The sequence below is a fragment of the Odocoileus virginianus genome, chromosome 2, assembly GCF_023699985.2.
Source record: "Odocoileus virginianus isolate 20LAN1187 ecotype Illinois chromosome 2, Ovbor_1.2, whole genome shotgun sequence".
Classification (NCBI taxonomy): domain Eukaryota; kingdom Metazoa; phylum Chordata; class Mammalia; order Artiodactyla; family Cervidae; genus Odocoileus; species Odocoileus virginianus.
Window position 1 is genome coordinate 73,740,214 of NC_069675.1, and position 18,366 is coordinate 73,758,579.

Consider the following 18,366-nt stretch of genomic DNA (forward strand, 5'->3'; position numbering starts at 1 on the left):
TCCCTGGTGGCTCAGTGGTAAAGAATCCACCTACCAATGCGAAAGACTGATCCAGGAATTTCCCACGTGCCACAGAGCAACTGAATTGAGGATCACAACTAATAAGCCTGTGTTCTAGAACCTGGGAACCACAACTACTAAACCCATATGTGGCAACTACTGAAGCCAGCGTGCTATAGAACCAGTATTCCTCAACAAGAGAAACCACTGCAATGAGAAGCCTACTCACAACTAGAGACTAGCCCCCACTCACAATTAGAGAAGAGCTCGCGCAGCAGCAGAGACTCAACACAACCAAAAATAAATAATAAATAAAGAAAAAAACACAATTATACACAGAATATCATCAAGAATAATAATATACATTGGGAAAAAATCTAACACAAGATGTATATAATTTTATGTGAATACCACAAAACATTGCTGGAACATATTCTAAGTAACAACACATGCCATGTTTATGAACTGAGATACTTCTCCCCAAATTGAAGCAGCTTTCTCCCAAAACTGACCTATAAATTTAACAAAATCCTCGTCCAAATCCCTCCAAGATTCATTTATAGAAAACATCAAGCTAAATAAAATGCAAAGACTTAGAATAGCGAAAACAATTATTGAAAAAAAAAAGCAAACTTTAAGGGCTTACCTTTCAAATTTTACTATAAAGCAACAGTAAAGAAGATAACTTGGTATTGGCATAAGAATAAGCACAATGAAACTAGATCAATGAAACTGAAAAGAGTCCAAAAGTGAATCTTTAAGTTTATGGTCAATTTTTTTGACAAAGGCAATTCAATTATATTTTAAATGAATGATACTGGTATAAATAGACAGCCACATGCTAAAGGATGAATTTAGATGCTTAACAAAAATGTATTCAGTATCAGTCACTGACCTAAATGCACAAGCTAAAAATACTAAAATTCTCCAAAGAGAACATAAAATTTCAAGATTTAGGGTCAGGCAAAGAGATATCAGATATACAACCAAAGGCAAACAACATAAATATGCATGTGTGTATATTTAAATACATACATACATATATATATACATGTAATAAGTAATAATAATTTATAATATGTAATATTATATATTCATGATTACTTCATTAAATAGCTAATATAATTCATTATTTTATTACATAAGTAAATATATAATAAATAAATTATAATATATAACTATATATAATAAGTTATATTTCATTAAAATGAGAAACAGTAACACTTCAAAAGACACCATTAAGAAAAAGAAATGGCAAGAAAGACACAAACTGGGAGACTATATTTGGAAAATACATATCTGATAAAAGACTTCCATATGTAATATGAATTATGTAATATAGTATATAATTTAATAATAGCATAATGTATAACTGAAAAATTTAAAAAGTGATATAAAATTGATAAAAATTTGTACTTTACATACCAGAGATCACAGGCAAAGGGCTAACAAGTAGATTAAAAGTTGCTACACATTCATTAGGAACTAAGTTAAATCTGAGATGGTAGGATGGCATCACTGACTCAATGGACATAAATTTGCGCAAACTCTGGGAGATGCTAAAGGACAGGTAAGTCTGGTGGGCTGCAAAGTTTCAGAAAAGTTGTAGAGAAACTATGACCCTCACACATTGCTGGTAGAAACATAAACTAATATAGCCGAGTTGGAAATCAGTTGGGAAATTTCTTTAAAAAATGAAACAAACTTATCACATGACCCAGCAATTCTACTCTTAATAATCTACCACAGCAAAATGAAAACATGCCTAAAATGATTTTATACACAAAGGTTCATAAAAGCATTTTTTAATGGCCATAAACTGAACAATCCAAGTATCCATCCAATGTTAGATGATATAATGAAATATGGTATATAGCCATACAATAAACTATTTAGTAAATAAAGGGATGAAATATGGATATATATTGTGACACACATAAATCCTCAAAGCATTCCACTAAATGAAAGGAGCCAGACGCCAAAGACTACAAATGGTGGGGTTTCATTTACACCAGGAGTCTAAAAAAGGTAACTGTTTATAGAGACAGAAAGCAGATCAATGTATGCCTCTGACAGGGATACTCTCTGCAGTGCAGAAGGACTGCAAATGAGCTCATGGGGGATTTTTAGAGTGATGAAACGCCATACAACTGGATCATAGTGACAGCTGCACAACTCCACAAATCCAACAAATATCACTGATTTGTAACCTTACAAAAAATGAACAAGAGCAGTGATCTCTGCCCTCAAACTCCACCATTAACCCATTTTGATGAATGCAGAATGATGTACCCAGATGCAATCTTTCACAAAGGCAAAGAGCTACATTTTTTAAAGAATATCACTAACACTGGAATTTAAATTCAATATTGAAAGTGACAAAGCAGCATGTGCAAATCCAGTCAACATTATTTGAAGTCACGCAAATAAGAGTTTTATAGATGCCTCTAAATATTTAAGTAGCATGCCACTTTTTTCTGAAAGGATACAAGGTCATAGAAGGTAGCTACACTTGGAAGCTTGGCTAGCTCACTTGAGCATCATTCTTTGAGAACCAAATGAATGGCAAGGACTATGGACTTTCTAAGGATTTGAACATGACCAAATTCAGCCTCCCTCACAAGTCCTGTTCTACTTGACACTTCTTATGGACCTTGGGCAAAATACCTGACCCATCTGAGTACCAGTTCCCCTTCCTGTAAAACAAGAAATCAATGATAAAACATGTGACCTGTACAGAAGGCACATAGGAAATGTTTCAGGCTAACTACACTTCTAAACTAAGTGGTAAGTGGAGGAAGTATACACTTGTGGTTTTAATAATTGTGGGGTTTTCAGGGAGTTGCAACTAAATGCTGGCTTCATTACAGGGATTTAGAAAAAGTAACAGATGTTCTTTGAATAGAAACCTGCTGAGATAAGCCATCCAAAGTGTCCAACCAAGTAAATGAAATGTGTCATGATTGACATTATTTCTTACCTGTGGAGTTTCACTGATGTTTTCCAAATTTGGAGCTTTGTTTCTGGAAAAAAAAAAAAAAGCACAAGAGAACATCAATGTGCTATTGCTTTCAAAGCCACAAAGCTGTCTGGGCTTCCTGGAAATTCTTGAGATCTAAAGCTCCCAGGCTGGGAATCAGAACATTAAGGAGTAACTTCAGTGACCTTGGAAGTGAGAGATCCTAGGAAAGGGAGAGAGATATCTGGCAATTCAGTCAAAGGACAATGCAAAATCCTGAGACACTGGTGCTCACTAAAACTCAACTGAGCAAATATTTGAGAAGCTTAAAATGTGCCTAAAGCTATATCAGGTTCTGAAGATGCAGAGGCAAAAATAAGACCTGGACCCTCCTCCCTTAAAGAAGCTCACAGATATGTAGGAGAGATCAGTCCAGTTCAGGTTCAGTTCAGTAGCTCAGTCGTGTCCAACTTTTTGGGGCCCCATGGACTGCAGCACGCCAGGCCTCCCTGTCCATCACCAACTTCCAGGGGTTTACTTAAACTCCATTGAGTTGGTGAAGCCATCCAACCATCTCATTCTCTGTTGTCACCTTCTCCTCCCACCTTCAATCTTTCCCAGCATCAGGGTCTTTCCAAATAATTCAGTTCTTTGCATCAAGTGGCAAAATACTGCAGTTTCAGCTTCAACATCAGTCCTTCCAATGAACACCCAGAACTGATCTCCTTTAGGATGGACTGGTTGGATCTCCTTGCAGTCCAAGGGACTCTCAAGAGTTTTCTCCAACATCACAGTTCAAAAGCATCAATTCTTCAGCGCTCAGCTTTCTTTATAGTCCAACTTTCACATCCATACATGACTACTGGAAAAACCATAGCTTTGACTAGACAGACCTTTATTGGCAAAGTAATGTCTCTGCTTTCTAATATGCTAAGTCGGTCATAACTTTTCTTTCAAGGAGCAAGTGTCTTTTAATTTCATGGCTGCAATCACCATCTGCAGTGATTTTGGAGCCCAAGAAAAATAAAGTCAGCCACTGTTTCCCCTGTTTCCCCATCTATTTGCCATGAAGTGATGGGACCAGATGCCATGATCTTAGTTTTCTGAATGTTGAGCTTTAAGCCAACTTTTTCACTCTCCTCTTTCACTTTCATCAAGAGGCTTTTTAGTTCTTCTTTGCTTTCTGCCATAAGGGTGGTGTCATCTGCATATCTTATGTTATTGATACTTCTCCCAGCAATCTTGATTCCAGCTTATGTTTCATCCGGCCTGGCATTTTGCATGATGTACTCTGCATATAACTTAAACAAGCAGCCTTGAAGTACTCCTTTCCCAATTTGGAACAAATCTGTTGTTCCATGTCCAGTTCTAACTGTTGCTTTCTGACCTGCATACAGATTTCTCAAGAGGCAGGTCAGATGGTCTGGTATTCCCATCTCTTGAAGAATTTTCTGCAGTTTGTGGTGATCCACACAGTCAAAGGCTTTGGCATAGTCAATAAAGCAGAAATAGATGCTTTTCTGTAACTCTCTCACTTTTTCAATAATCCAATATTGGCAATTTGATCTCTGGTTCCTCTGCCTTTTCTAAAACCAGCTTGAACATCTGGAAGTTCACGGTTCACATATTGTTAAAGTCTGGCTTGGAGAATTTTAAGCATTACTTTACTAGTGTGTGACAGAATGAAGCAGGGCAAAGGCTAACAGAGTTTTGCCAAGAGAACCCACTGGTCATAAACACCCTCTTCCAACAACACAAGAGAAGACACTACACATGGACATCACCAGATGGTCAATATGGAAATCAGACTGATTATATTCTTTGCAGCCAAAGATGGAGAAGCTCTATACAATCAGCAAAACAAGACCGGGAGTTGACTGTGGCTCAGATCATGAACACCTTATTGCCAAATTCAGACTTAAATTGAAGAAAGTAGGGAAAACCTCTAAACTATTCAGGTATGACCTAAATCAAATGCCTTACAATTATACAGTGGAAGTGACAAATAGATTCAAGGGATTAGATCTGATAGACAGAGTGCCTAATGAACTATAGACAGAGGTCTGTGACACTGTACAAGAGACACGGACCAAGACCATCCCCAAGAAAAAGAAATGCATAAAAGCAAAATGGCTGTCTGGGGAGGCATTGCAAATAGCTGTGAAAAGAAGAGAAGCCAAAAGCAAAAGAGAAAGGGAAAGATATACCTATTTGCATGCAGAGTTCCAAAGAATAGCAAGGAGAGGTAAGAAAGCCTTCCTCAGTGATCAGTGCAAAGAAATAGAGGAAAACAATAGAATGGGAAAGACTAGAGATCTCTCCAAGAAAATTAGAAATACCAAGGGAACATTTCATGCAAAGATGAGCTCAATAAAGGACAGAAATGGTATGGACCTAACAGAAGCAGAAGATAGTAAGAAGAGGTGGCAAGAATACACAGAGAAACTATACAAAAAAAGATCTTCATGACCCAGATAATCACGATGGTGTGATCACTCACCTAGAGCCAGACATTCTGGAATGTGAAGTCAAGTGGGCCTTAGGAAGAATCACTACGAACAAAGCTAGTGGAGGTGATGGAATTCCAGTTGAGCTATTTCAAATCCTAAAAGATGATGCTGTGAAAGTGTTGGATTCAATATGCCAGCAAATTTGGAAAACTCAGCAGTGGCCACAGGACTGGAAAAGGTCAGTTTTCATTCCAATCCCAAAGAAAGGCAGTGGCAAAGAATGTAGGAGAGAGAGATGTTAACAAGTAACCATATGTGTTAGAAATGTAATAATTGGAATATATACAAGGAAAGAATAAGCATTCTGTTTAGGCCACCCAACTTTACAAATCAAGCAATTGAAAAGAATTTTTACCCATCAAGGAAAATTATCAAAATCTTTAAATATGACAAAAACTGAGAGTAAATTTAACAATTCAGTTTCCAGAAAAAAAAAGTTTCTTTTTGTGCTATTAATTAGGACTTTGGGGCCAAAAGTGCTAAAAATACAAATCCAAATTATTTTTTTAAAAATTGACAAGCGTTGAGAAAATTAGAGGGTATCTCTGGGCCTGAGAGATGCAGATGGCTGCGTAGTCTCAAATACCACCCAGAATTTCTTTCCATCTCCCCTTCTACTTTCTGTATATCTGTTTTTTGTCTCTCCTTTGGGCTTCTTTCATGCAACCAAAACTAGGCCTACTGGTACTTCAAAATTTATGTTTCAGATTCTTTACAGAGAGAAGGTCTGACATTTGCACTTCCTAATTTGAATAAAAAATCTAGAAAACCATGATTCCAATGTGGGTGGGGTTATCATCTTTGTAGTCTGAAATATCACATCATTAAAAATGTAGTCTTCACATCAGAACCTGATTGGTCTGGGAGAAAAGAATTTCTTAGAAGGAAGAAAGTACACTTTCCAGAAGAAGGGCCAGCTGTGTACAAATAGAAAAAGTGACACCTTGCCACTGCATTATTTTGCTTTAAACTCTGATCCATCCTTTTTACCTATTTTTTGAATCTTGCCGTCACCTCATGCCCCCCCTATTCAATCCTACTGCAAGTCCTCACTATCTAGTTCCACCCACACTACATGAACCTGTTTTAAAAGTCAGATTGTGGAACAAGATGTCAATACACCTTCTATATTCTGTGTACCTTGGGAGCGTTAGTTAAGAAAGAGATCACAAAGGACTGAATTGCCCCAGAGACAGAAACCAAGAATTCCATACTGGAGGAGCTAGTCCTTCACTGGAGGAAGTGAAGTACAATGACACATGCACTCATTAAAGAGGCATTTTAAGTGATCTAGACAACACAAAACCCTCTCGACAAATATTAGGAGTAATCAACTTTCTTTGCCAAGTATAACCTCTGTGTGCTTCTGATAATATATTACATTTAATCATTTTTCCCTTTTACACATAATGGCACATTAACCACAAATAAAGAATAGCAGTGATTATCTTCCCAACAAAATGTGGAGTAAAAACAATTTCTGCAATCCCAATGCCTTGTTTATCTATAATAAGACAAGCACATGTGGATGCATGTGTGTTGAGGAGGGGCAACAGGCAATGTCAATCAATTGTATTCATAAACACAGCTCAGAGGCAGACCCTGCATAATTTAGACTCTCCCCTGACTTGCTGTTTCTGCAAGCAGGCATGCTTATGTTGCATTACCATTTTGATTGAATGAACAGGGTCAATAACGTCACTTTTTCTCATCCAAGGAAAGAAAATTATTCTGAATCCAATCATCAATCAATGGATGTAATCAGTCTGTTTAAAACACCTTGGATTCTCACGCAACTGGCTATTCTTAGCAACACATTGTAAAAGACATAGTTTGGGCTGACTTGTTAATATTACTATGGCATGACTAACTTGTTCAAAGGCCACCTAGGATTCAATATGTGCTCTGCTATTAACAAGATTATGGCAAAGGATTCATCTGAGAAGTTATAGAGTCTGCACTCTGAGACCTCTAGTACCTGCATTCATTTGCATATAATTGTTTATCCATTACTTTGCTATACCACACAGCTACACTATTTTTCTATAATTTCTGGAGGTTAATGGCTTTTTCTCCCCCTCTAAATTCAAAGTCAACGTAAACTGACACTAAAGTCAAGAAAATGTGCTTTTCAGAGAGCTGTAACCACAGTTGGCAGTCTGTACATTGTGAAAAATGTATTTGATCAAGGAACTTTTGCTAGCAGCATGCCAATGGATCCACGCTGATTTCCTTGAGAAATAAAGAAATTAATCCTCATCTTCCATTTAGGCACAGAAAACAGACTGAGACATCTTGCACCATACAAATCTCTGACTTAGACTTCACTCAGCCTTTCGAGCAAGTAAATATAATTACTGAGCAAAAGAGAGGAACAAAAGAGCAGATTTTCAATCTTTCCCTGAATGGCCAGAATAATCATCAGGCAGCTGGAGATGAGTGGATTTCAATTGCAGCTATCATGTTCCTGAATCCTGACTAGGCACAAGTGTGGGGCAGATTGGGTCTGTGGGGCATGATTGAATGATGTGGCCAGGCAAGCTCCCCCAACACTGTTTGGAAGTCTGCTCCTGAAATAACCAATAGCTACTTCCTTCTCTTCCTTTCAACCACTGTATATGTGCTTTCTGTCTCTTAAGTGTCGCCAGAGTAATAGTATTTTAAAAAATGTGTCAACTGGGCATCTCAATATTGGATAAAAAGGCTACATATATTAAGTTATTTTTAAAGCATACTGTGCTGTGTGTTGTGCTTAGCCACTCTGTCGTGTCCCACTCTTTGTGACCCCATGGACTGTAGCCCACCAGGCTCCTCTGTCCATAGGTATTCTCCAGGCAAGAATACTAGAATGGGTTGCCATGCCCTCCTCCAGGGATCTTCCCAGCACAGGAATTGAACCCAGGTCTCCTGCAGGGCAGGTGGATTCTTAACCATCTGAGTCACCGGGAAGCCCATAATACTGGAGTGGGTATCCTATCCCTTCTCCAGGGGATCTTCCCAACCCAGGAATGCAACCAGGGTCTCCTGCATTACAGGCAGGTTCTTTACCAGCTGAGCTACCAGGGAAGCCCCAAAGCATACTAAGGCAGAGGTAAAGAAGGGCAAAACTCAGATGCCATAAATGTTGAAAGCCATTGGTGATCTAGCACTGGAGTCAGAACAGAGTTAGTCTGCAGACATCTAATACATGAAGGCCTAAATTCAGCTTTCAACTGTGAAAAAAATACAAATAACACAAAAACATGCCATTTTAACCAGTTTTAAGTGTACTATTTTCCATCACCCGAAACAGAAACTCTTTCAGCCATTAAGCAGTCACTCCTCATTACTCCCTCCTCCAGTTTGTGTGTGTGTTTGTGTGTGTGTCTGTGTGTGTGTGTGTATGTTCAATTGTCTCTGACTCTTTGCGACTCCAAGGACTTCAGGCTTCAGTCATGGGATTTTTCAGGCAAAGATACTGGAGTGGATTGCCATTTCCTCTTCCAAGGGATCTTCCCAACCCAGGGATCGAACCCATGTATCTGTGTCCCCTGCATTGCAGGTGGATTCTTTACCTCTGAGTAACCTATAATTTACTTTTTATGCCTATGAATTTGCCTATTCTAAATATTTCATGTACATGGACTCAAACAATATTTGTCCTTTTGTGACTGACTTATTAAACTTTGCATATGGTTTTCAAGGTTCATCCATGTTGCAGCATGTGTCAGAACCTCATTCCTTTTTAAGCTGAGTGATATTCCATATGTATGTGTGTACCACATTTTGTTTATCCATGTATATGCTGATGAATAGTTAGGTTGCTTCCACTGTTTAGCTATTGTGAATAATGCTTCAATAAATGCTGGTGTAAAAATACCTGTTCCAATCTCTGTTTTCAATTTTTTTGGATATACATCTATAAGAGACTCAGAGTTTTAATGACCCAAATCAAACCAAGAGAAAGTAGGCATAGCCTGGGGCCCCAATATCTGGAAGGAGCTTGGATTAGGGAGTCCCTAGTAAGTCTGAGGCCACCAAAGGGCAATATCCTCAATAAGTGAACTGGGAACCAAAAAATTCCTCCTGCAGAAGGCTTGCTGCATAGATCTTGGGTGTGAATATATGAGACACAGAGGAAAAGAAAAAGTAAGTCAGAGAATTCCTAAACTAGATCCCTGGGTCATATGTACATGTGGCTGCAATTAACACTACCCATGTGGTCTGAAAAAAATCTTAAGCTTAATGATCTTCATTTCACTGGGCCACCAAGTAACTAGGAAAGACAAACACTTTCTTTGTTAACCATAACTTTTCAAGAAATGTGAACTAACAATAAGAAATCATTAAACAAGTGTAGAAACAATTCATATACAAATAAATTCAGCAGAAAAACACAAATTATAAAATCAACCCCAAATGGCTGTAGGTATTAGAAGTATCATATATTTTCCAGATTACCTAAAAAGCAGAATTGATGGAATTATCAAAAAAGGAAGCTGAGAAAAATGAAGAAAGAAAAAGTATAAAAGTGAGGTGGAGATATAGAGGATACAAAAGTAATAAGACCCAACATATTAAATGAGAGAACAAGGGTAGAACACCAAAGAAAACGTGAGGAGAAATACTTAGAGATATTGTAGATAAGAATTTTCTAGAGTAGATTAAAGACAACAATCCTTAAATTCTAGGCAATGAACAAATCCCAAACAGAACAAAGAACAAGAAATCAATATCAAATTAAATCAGGACCTATCTTAATGAAGCTGTAGTGCCTCAAATAGATAAAGGATAAAAATGAAAAATACACTGCTTACTTTTAGAAAAAGGACAATTAAAGTGACAGTCAACTTTTAATCAGCAAAAAATTGAAACCAGTTGCTGTGAGAAAGGAACCTTCAAGGTAGACTTATATAACCTTCAGCAATACGTGAACCAAGAACTTTCAGATGTTCAAGCTGGTTTTAGAAAAGGCAGAGGGACCAGAGATCAAATTGCCAATATCTGCTAGATCATCGAAAAAGCAAGAAAGTTCCAGAAAAACATCTATTTCTGCTTTATTGACTACACCAAAGCCTTCGACTGTGTGAATCACGATAAACTGTGGAAAATTCTGAAAGAGATGGGGAAACCAGACCACCTGACCTGCCTCTTGAGAAACCTGTATGCAGGTCACGAAGCAACAGTTAGAACTGGACATGGAACAACAGGCTGGTTCCAAATAGGAAAAGGAGTACGTCAAGGCTGTATATTGTCACCGTGCTTATTTAACTTTTATGCAGAGTACATCATGAGAAATGCTGGGCTGGAGGAAGCTCAAGCTGGAATCAAGGTTGCTGGGAGAAATATCAATAATCTCAAATATGCAGATAACACCACCCTTATGGCAGAAAGTGAAGAGGAACTAAAAAGCCTGTTGATGAAAGTGAAAGAGGAGAGTGAAAAAGTTGGCTTAAAGCTTAACATTCAGCAAACTAAATCATGGCATCTGGTCCCATCACCTCATGGGAAATAGATGGGGAGACAGTGGAAACAGAGGCAGAGTATTTTCTTGGGCTCCAAAATCACTGCAGATGATGACTACAGCCATGAAATTAAAAGACGCTTACTCCTTGGAAGGAAAGTTATGACCAACCTAGACAGCATATTAAAAAGCAGAGACATTACTTTGCCAACAAAGGTCCATCTGGTCAAGGCTATGTTTTTCCAGTGGTCATGTATGTATGAGAGAGTTTGAGTGTGAAGAAAGCTAAGTGCCAAAAAATTGATGCTTTTGAATTATGGTGTTGGAGAAGACTCTTGAGAGTCCCTTGGACTTCAAGGAGATCCAACCAGTCCATCCTAAAGGATATCAGTCCTGGGTGTTCATTGGAAGGACTGATGCTGAAGCTGAAACTCCAGTACTTTGGCCACCTCATGCGAAGAGTTGACTCACTGGAAAAGACCCTGATGCTGGGAGAGATTGGGGGCAGGAGGAGAAGGGGACGACAGAGGATGAGATGGCTGGATGGCATCACCGACTCCATGGGCATGGGTTTGAGTAAACTCCGGGTATTGGTGATGGACAGGGAGGCCTGGTGTGCTGCGATTGATGGGGTCACAAAGAGTCGGACACAACTGAGTGACTGAACTGAACTGAACTGAATATCTAAAAATATTGAGTGAAATAGATACGTTCAAACAAAACCTGAGAGGTAACTTACAATAGACCTCCACTAATAGAAGACGTAAAGGAGAAAACAAAGGAAGAAACAACACTATCTCAGAAGAAAAATCTAAGCTGCAAGGAGGAACTGTGAAGAATGAATACCATATATTTTAGGCATACTCAAGTGATCATTTTCTTTAGAAAACAACAAGAGAAAGTAAGATATAAGAGAAATAGCAAAAGCAGGACAAAGATCTGAAAATAACATGGCAGATATAAATCCACATATATGAAATTAATACTCAATATTTACATGTAAGACACAAAATTAATCAAACTAGACTTGAAGAAGTCCACCTCTATATTGTTTTTAAGAGATATATTTAAAGTTCTTTGGATGAAAAGAATTTATAAGCCTCTGGCAAAATTCATCATAAAACAGAAGGAAAGAAGATATACAAATAACTAATACTAGAATTGAAATTACTGATGCTACAAGAGATTTTAAAAGGTAATATTCTTATTATTAAATATGTGTGCCAAAGAAAAAATATAGGTTCAGCAAAGCTATTCTAAGGAAAATATAAATTGTAAAATCTTGTTGAAAGAAGAACTTAAAATGTAAAAGTTTTTTAAACATTAACAAAATTCAATCAAAATTTTCTTACAAAAATAAAACCATTAGGTATCCATGGGTTTGCAGAAAAGTTCTAATAAAATTTCAAAGAACAGATAAGAGAAAGAAAGATACTTTTAGGACTTTGCACATTTTTAAAGAATACAAAAAATCTACTACCAATCTTTCTTTTTATGAGGGTAGTAAAACCCTGACATCAAAACCAGACAAGGACTATGAAAGAAAGAAATTTACGATCTAACCTTATTCACATAAATAGATGCAAATTTCTAAATATGTACAAAATTCAGCAATGAACTAAAAATATATCATGATCAAATTGGTGGTATCTAGGAATATACTTGTTAAAAAACTATAAATGTAATTACTTCACAATCATATTAAAGCAATATATATAATCACCTCGATTGCAAAAAAAATTCAAAAAAATTAACACTCAGATTTCATTTAAAAGAAAAAAAAGATCTTAGCAACATATGAATAAAAGAAAACTGTCATATCCTAACTATCTTAAAAACCTTTGCATAGACATAATTCTTAACAGTGAAATATACCCACTATTGGCTTTCCTTTTCAACAGACTTTTTAAACTTTGCAGTAATACAAATATAAACTGAAAGTATAAGGATTTGAAAAGGGAAAACAAATTATACCATTATTGCAGACCATATGGCCACCTATACAGAAAACCCAAAAGAATATATAGGTAAACCATTAGTATTTACAAGAGGGAACATTAATTACTTATGTTTCTGGATACACTTTTTAAAAACAGCCAGAAACAAAGAACTAAAGTTTTAAAATATCACTTTTTAAAATTGCAACAAAACTATAAAGTATATAAGAATAAATTCAACAAAAGATCATAAATCTTTTATGCAGAAATTTATATGAAATTTTTTGGCACTACAGTGGTTAGGACTCATTGATTTCACTGCTGTGGGTTCAGGTTCAACCCCTGGTCTGGGAACTAAGATCTCACAAGTTGTGTGGTGGAAAAAGATAAAAGTTTATAAAAATGAATTTATAAAATTATAAAGAACCTACATAAGTAAAGAGAAAATCACATATTCATGGATAGCAAGACTACATAGTGAGTGCAAAGATTCTGTCCAAATTGATCTATAGCTCTGTTGCAATTCTAATTAAATGCCCAAAAGAAACCCAGAAATAAAATAGATAAACACATACAAAGAGAGTAAATATATTAATATGAAAGAGTTGACATTGCCCTTGGATTTTTTTCAGTTAATTTTGTTGGGAAAGCTGTATTTCCATATTTTAAAAAAGAAAATGAATCCATTCTCTCAATCCTACCTTGATAAATTAGAAATGTAAATGTAAGTTGTTTACATTACAACAAAACTTTATAATATTTTGCAGAAAAATCACTGAAAATATCTTTGTGACTTAGAGTGGCGAGAATGTCTCAAATGATATACAGAAATGAACTAAGCCTAAGGCAAAACATAATAAAAAATAGTTTTGAATACATTAAAATTAGAAACTTAGAGAATGTGAATTAAATCCACATAAGATGTCATTTCACATCTTCCTCAGCACGTTCAAGTTCAACCTGGGCCACTTGTCCCTTATTGCTTATTACTACAAGAGATTTCGTGGGTCATAGGATATGTGCACACTGGTACCTTTTACCCATACCTGACCTCAGGTTTGGAAAGTATGGCAAGATCCTCACTACTGCCTGATATTTTCTAACTATGAAACAGTGGAAGGTGAGTCATCACCAGTGTCAGTCCTTAAAAGAAGGGAGTCAATTTTTTTCTTCCATTCCTACATTCCCCTGCATGCCATCCTTACATTCCTCTTCAGTCCAATCCATCTCTCTTGGTAATCAGAGCATGCACAGTTTCTTCTCTTGTCTTGAAAAATTTACTGTCAGGAATGAGTACGTTTTTAGACCTCTGTACCATGGTGTAATGGTGAGACTGAGTGTTGGATCTTACTGGATGCAGAAAGGCAGGTAGGAAGACAATGAACAAGATGTTAGACCTTTCCCAAAAAGCAACTTGCCCATAGCAGAGGGGAAGGTACCCAATTCTCTGCATGGGACACAACTTCCTATTCTGTATCCAGGTACAAAGAGTGGAGAGACTGAAGAGGCTTTGTATCGACTACTTTAAGCAATGAGTGTTTAGTTGAATCAGGGTTCCACCTCACAGTTTTGCATATCACAGAGCGAGAAAATTCTCCTAGATTTCAACAACAGGTCAACTACCACTATGAGTTTTTGGTGTTTCCATAGGTAATCGTTCTTTGCTGGTGCCTCCTTATGTATTTTAGTGTAAAATTAAGAAATACAGAGGGAGTGCATCAGAACCTATAGCCCACTCTGCATACTCACTCTTGAAAGCAAAACTGTCAAAGCACAGAGATGACTCCTGATCCAACTAGATGAATCCTAGTCCTAAAACTGGTCTTGGGGAAGAGTAAAGCATCAGGGCCACCTGCCAGCCTCCTCCTTTCTCATTATGCTCACTAACCACATGACATTAGTTACATGGCCTTGTCACAAGGCCACAAATGCCCCTGATTCGTGGTCTTCACACTCTAAAGAACTTTAAACGTTTGGCAGACATTGATAAACAGAGCACCCTGCTCTGTTTTCCTCATCAGATGAATACCAAAACCCTTGTCAAGGTGACAGAGCTATTAACTGTCTATTCACACAGCAATCAGAAATTGGAGCATCAATCAGTAATCATAAAGTCAGGGGCATTTTCTCACAAAGTCAGGAATTCAGAGGGCTTTCATAAGCTAATCAGCAGGCATCAAATAGACAATCAATCTAATTAGCTGCTCACATTCGGATGGCAATCAAAGCAGCACAGGGTGCTTCATTAGTAATGATATTGAAAATTGTGATCTATGCAGTATTCAGCTAGGAAATGAGTATCCTTTTTTTGTAAATAGGTAAGGAGGATACAGCTAGCTGTGTGTACCATGTGCCAATTCAAAGATGCAGGCACCTGAAAGCAAACTAATGCCTACTTTTACTGTTCTGTTAGCCTAAATGTAAGGGAGGTGGGTAGGGTCACTTACCAAAAGTCTGACAATAGTGAATCAGTAAAGTGGGTGACATGACCCACCTCAGAGGAAAATCAAGAGAGAGGGGAGTGAAGAGGATGTCAATAATCACAGAAATTTACTGTGTTTTTTTTTTTTTTTAATGGAAGTGCCATTGTTTAGCTCTAAGTTCAACCCCTGTTTATCTTCAAAACCCACAATGTTTCTACCATGTATGCCTTCTCTGAATAAAACCGGCACCAAAGCACTCCATGGTGGGGACCTTGAGAATCACCCTTCTTCAAGGTAAGAGCACTCCTCTCCTTCCACCGTAAGTATCAGCCAGAGTGCCATTGGCCACATTGGTGGTAAAGGCCTTCTGAGATAGAGGCTGTCTCCTTTTTCCAACCCAGGATGATAACTGCATATTACATATTTTTTCAGGCATTTTGAAGGTAATTAAAGAGACCAGCTCATCTTATCTTTGGATAACACTGACACACATGCACACAGAAACCCAAATTTTAGAAAACAGAATGTTGTTCATGGCTAACTGTTGCATTACAAATCTGTATATTTTAGAATTAGAGAATTGAACAGAGGGAGGAACACTGATACATCACATGCCAGAAGAGCCTTCTGGAAAAAAGCTAGAGGCCAGGAGCTGGTTGCCTTCAAACTGGTATATTTCTAAATTGCCTGTGTTTCAAGAGAATGGATAGCCATTTTTAGTGAAGCTTAGAATATGCTTAAGAAAGCTGGTATAACATGGTCACATAACCGAAGTTTAAAAAAAAAAAAAACTCCCATACATTTGCTCAGTATAGCACACTTTGAGTCTCAATAAATCTCCTTGGTAAACATATGTTCATGAGTGAGTAATAGTAACAATATTCAGACACCAAGCCATAGCATGTGCCCCGCCAGACCCTAAGTAAGTTCCTTACAAGGGAAGTCTCCTGTCCAGTCACTTCCTCTCAAGAGCCCCTGGCCCTGTTCCACCTCTCCTGGCGGCCTATCTTCTTCTAACCTCATCCACACTTCCAATTCCTATCTTTGAACTTGTGCCTTCTAACCCCAACCTACAATGCTTTCTTACACATATTTATTTACATTTTTGAATCCCTCTATTAGACTGAAAATCTCCTTAGGGCAAATAAGGCTTTTGATTCAACTTTATAACCCCATTCACTAATATGTGTCTAATGAATAAATTAATGGTTTTTTTTTTCTAAATTAGTTTTGGTTTCTGTGAAAATTTGAGTTCTGTGAAAGGAAAGTCATTACAGGGATTTAGCAAGAACACCTAGTGCCCAGAAGGCTGTGTGAGATATGAAAGCTCACGTCTCCGTCTCCGAGGAGTTTCTGTGCCTACGTGTGATAGATCACTCATGGAGTCACACTGCAGGAAGTTTAATATGAGGGCTGGAGAGAACAAGCATTCAAAGGATGAAAAATCTGGTTTATGATCAAAAAAAAAAAAACTCCTAAGGGGTGTTCAAGGGGCTTGTTATAAAGAAAGAAAAGTTTAAAAGGCAGGGAAATAAATGAGGACATAGTATCTTAAGGGAGAGAGCAGAAACAGGTCTTTCTTTATACAAAAGGAGAACACCAGAGTCTTAGAAAATGCATAGTAATTCCATTGAAGATATTTTAGCTTCTACATTCCAAGATAAAATTTTTCAGATGAAAAGTGCCATAAAGGAACTAGGAAATAAAATCCCTGTGAGCAAAGTAATCTGTGAGTTTCATTTGTCTCCCCCTGCCCTTTTTGATGTCTTACGGCACAGAGCACTTGATTATACAAAGTCTGGGCTCTGCCGCACCTGACAATGCAACGAAGCAGTAGGAGTCTGGAGCCGGTGGGCACCGCAGCTGCAAACCCCAGTGGGCACCCCCACTGGTAGGCACTGAAGGAGGTGCTTCAGGGTCTGTGTCTGGCTTGTGCTTGGATGCTTTTCATTACAGTGCAGCCTGAGATGAGTGACAGTTCACTGCTGCTCTGTGGAGGAAAACCTGGACGCTCTGCAGAGAATGCTGACGAGCAACTTCCCTGCAACACATGGAAAGGCTATTGCAAGAGATTTTCTGTCTGGGGTGCATGTTAGTTTGCTAGGGCCGCCATGACAAAATATCACAGACTGGGTGCCTTAAACAACAGAAACTTGTTCTTTCACAGTTCTGGAAGCTAGAAATCCATGATCAATATATTGGAAGGGTTGGTGTTTCCAAAGCCTTTCTTTTTGACTTGCAGATGGCTGAATTCTTTGTCCTCAGATAGCTTTTCCCTTGTGCACACGTGTCTCTGTGTCCAAATCTCTGCTTGTAAGGACACCGGTTTTATTAGACTATTGACTGTATTTTAACTTAAGTTTAAAGGTCCTCTTTAAAGGTCCTATCTTCAATACAGTAACATTCTGAGGTACTAGAGGTTAAGAACTCAGCACTGAATTTCGGGAGATCACAATTCAACCTATAACAGGGAAGAGTAGCCACCCCTCAACTGCCATCTGCAAAATGTATTCAGAAAGTACCTTCTGTATTCTTCTCAGAGTACCTTCTTTCAATGATCCAATAATAGAAAACAAAGGCTAATATTTTTAGACAGCTTACTATTGCCAGGAATGACTGCAAGCACCCTGAATGAGTTATTTCATAATTACAATAATCTTTTGAAGGTGTATGGTTATTGGTCTCATTTTACTTGGGGGGTTCCAAAGTAGTTTTATTTTAATGTTGCCCACTTTTTAAAAAAGGTTTTGAAGTATAATTTATATAAACTGGTCCATGGTTAGAGTATATAATTTGATAATTTTTGTGATATGTTCACACCTGTGAATTCATTATGCAGTGAAAAATTTCTTCCTGCCCTTTGTAATCCTCCCCCACTGCCTCTTCCCACAATAGAGACACCTCATCTCTAGGAAACCAGGGTTCACTTTCTATCACTATAGCGTTGCTTGCATTTCACAGCATTTTATAAGGATGGAATTTACAGTATATATTCTTTTCTATCTGACTTCTTTCCCTCAACATAATTGCTTATAGAGTCATCCATATTGTTGGGTATATCAATAGTGTATTCCTTTTATTGATGAGTCATTAC

General features: G+C 37.6%; 1 long non-coding RNA gene across 2 annotated transcripts in view; it reads right to left on the reverse strand.

Moving 5' to 3' along the window:
• LOC110140023 (uncharacterized) overlaps positions 1-18,366 on the reverse strand; it is a 316,293-nt gene that overhangs the window by 123,523 nt on the left and 174,404 nt on the right. For both annotated transcript variants that reach the window (XR_011490029.1, XR_011490030.1), the window contains exon 3: positions 2,981-3,023. This is a non-coding gene — a long non-coding RNA (uncharacterized lncRNA). The remainder of the gene's footprint in view (positions 1-2,980; positions 3,024-18,366) is intronic.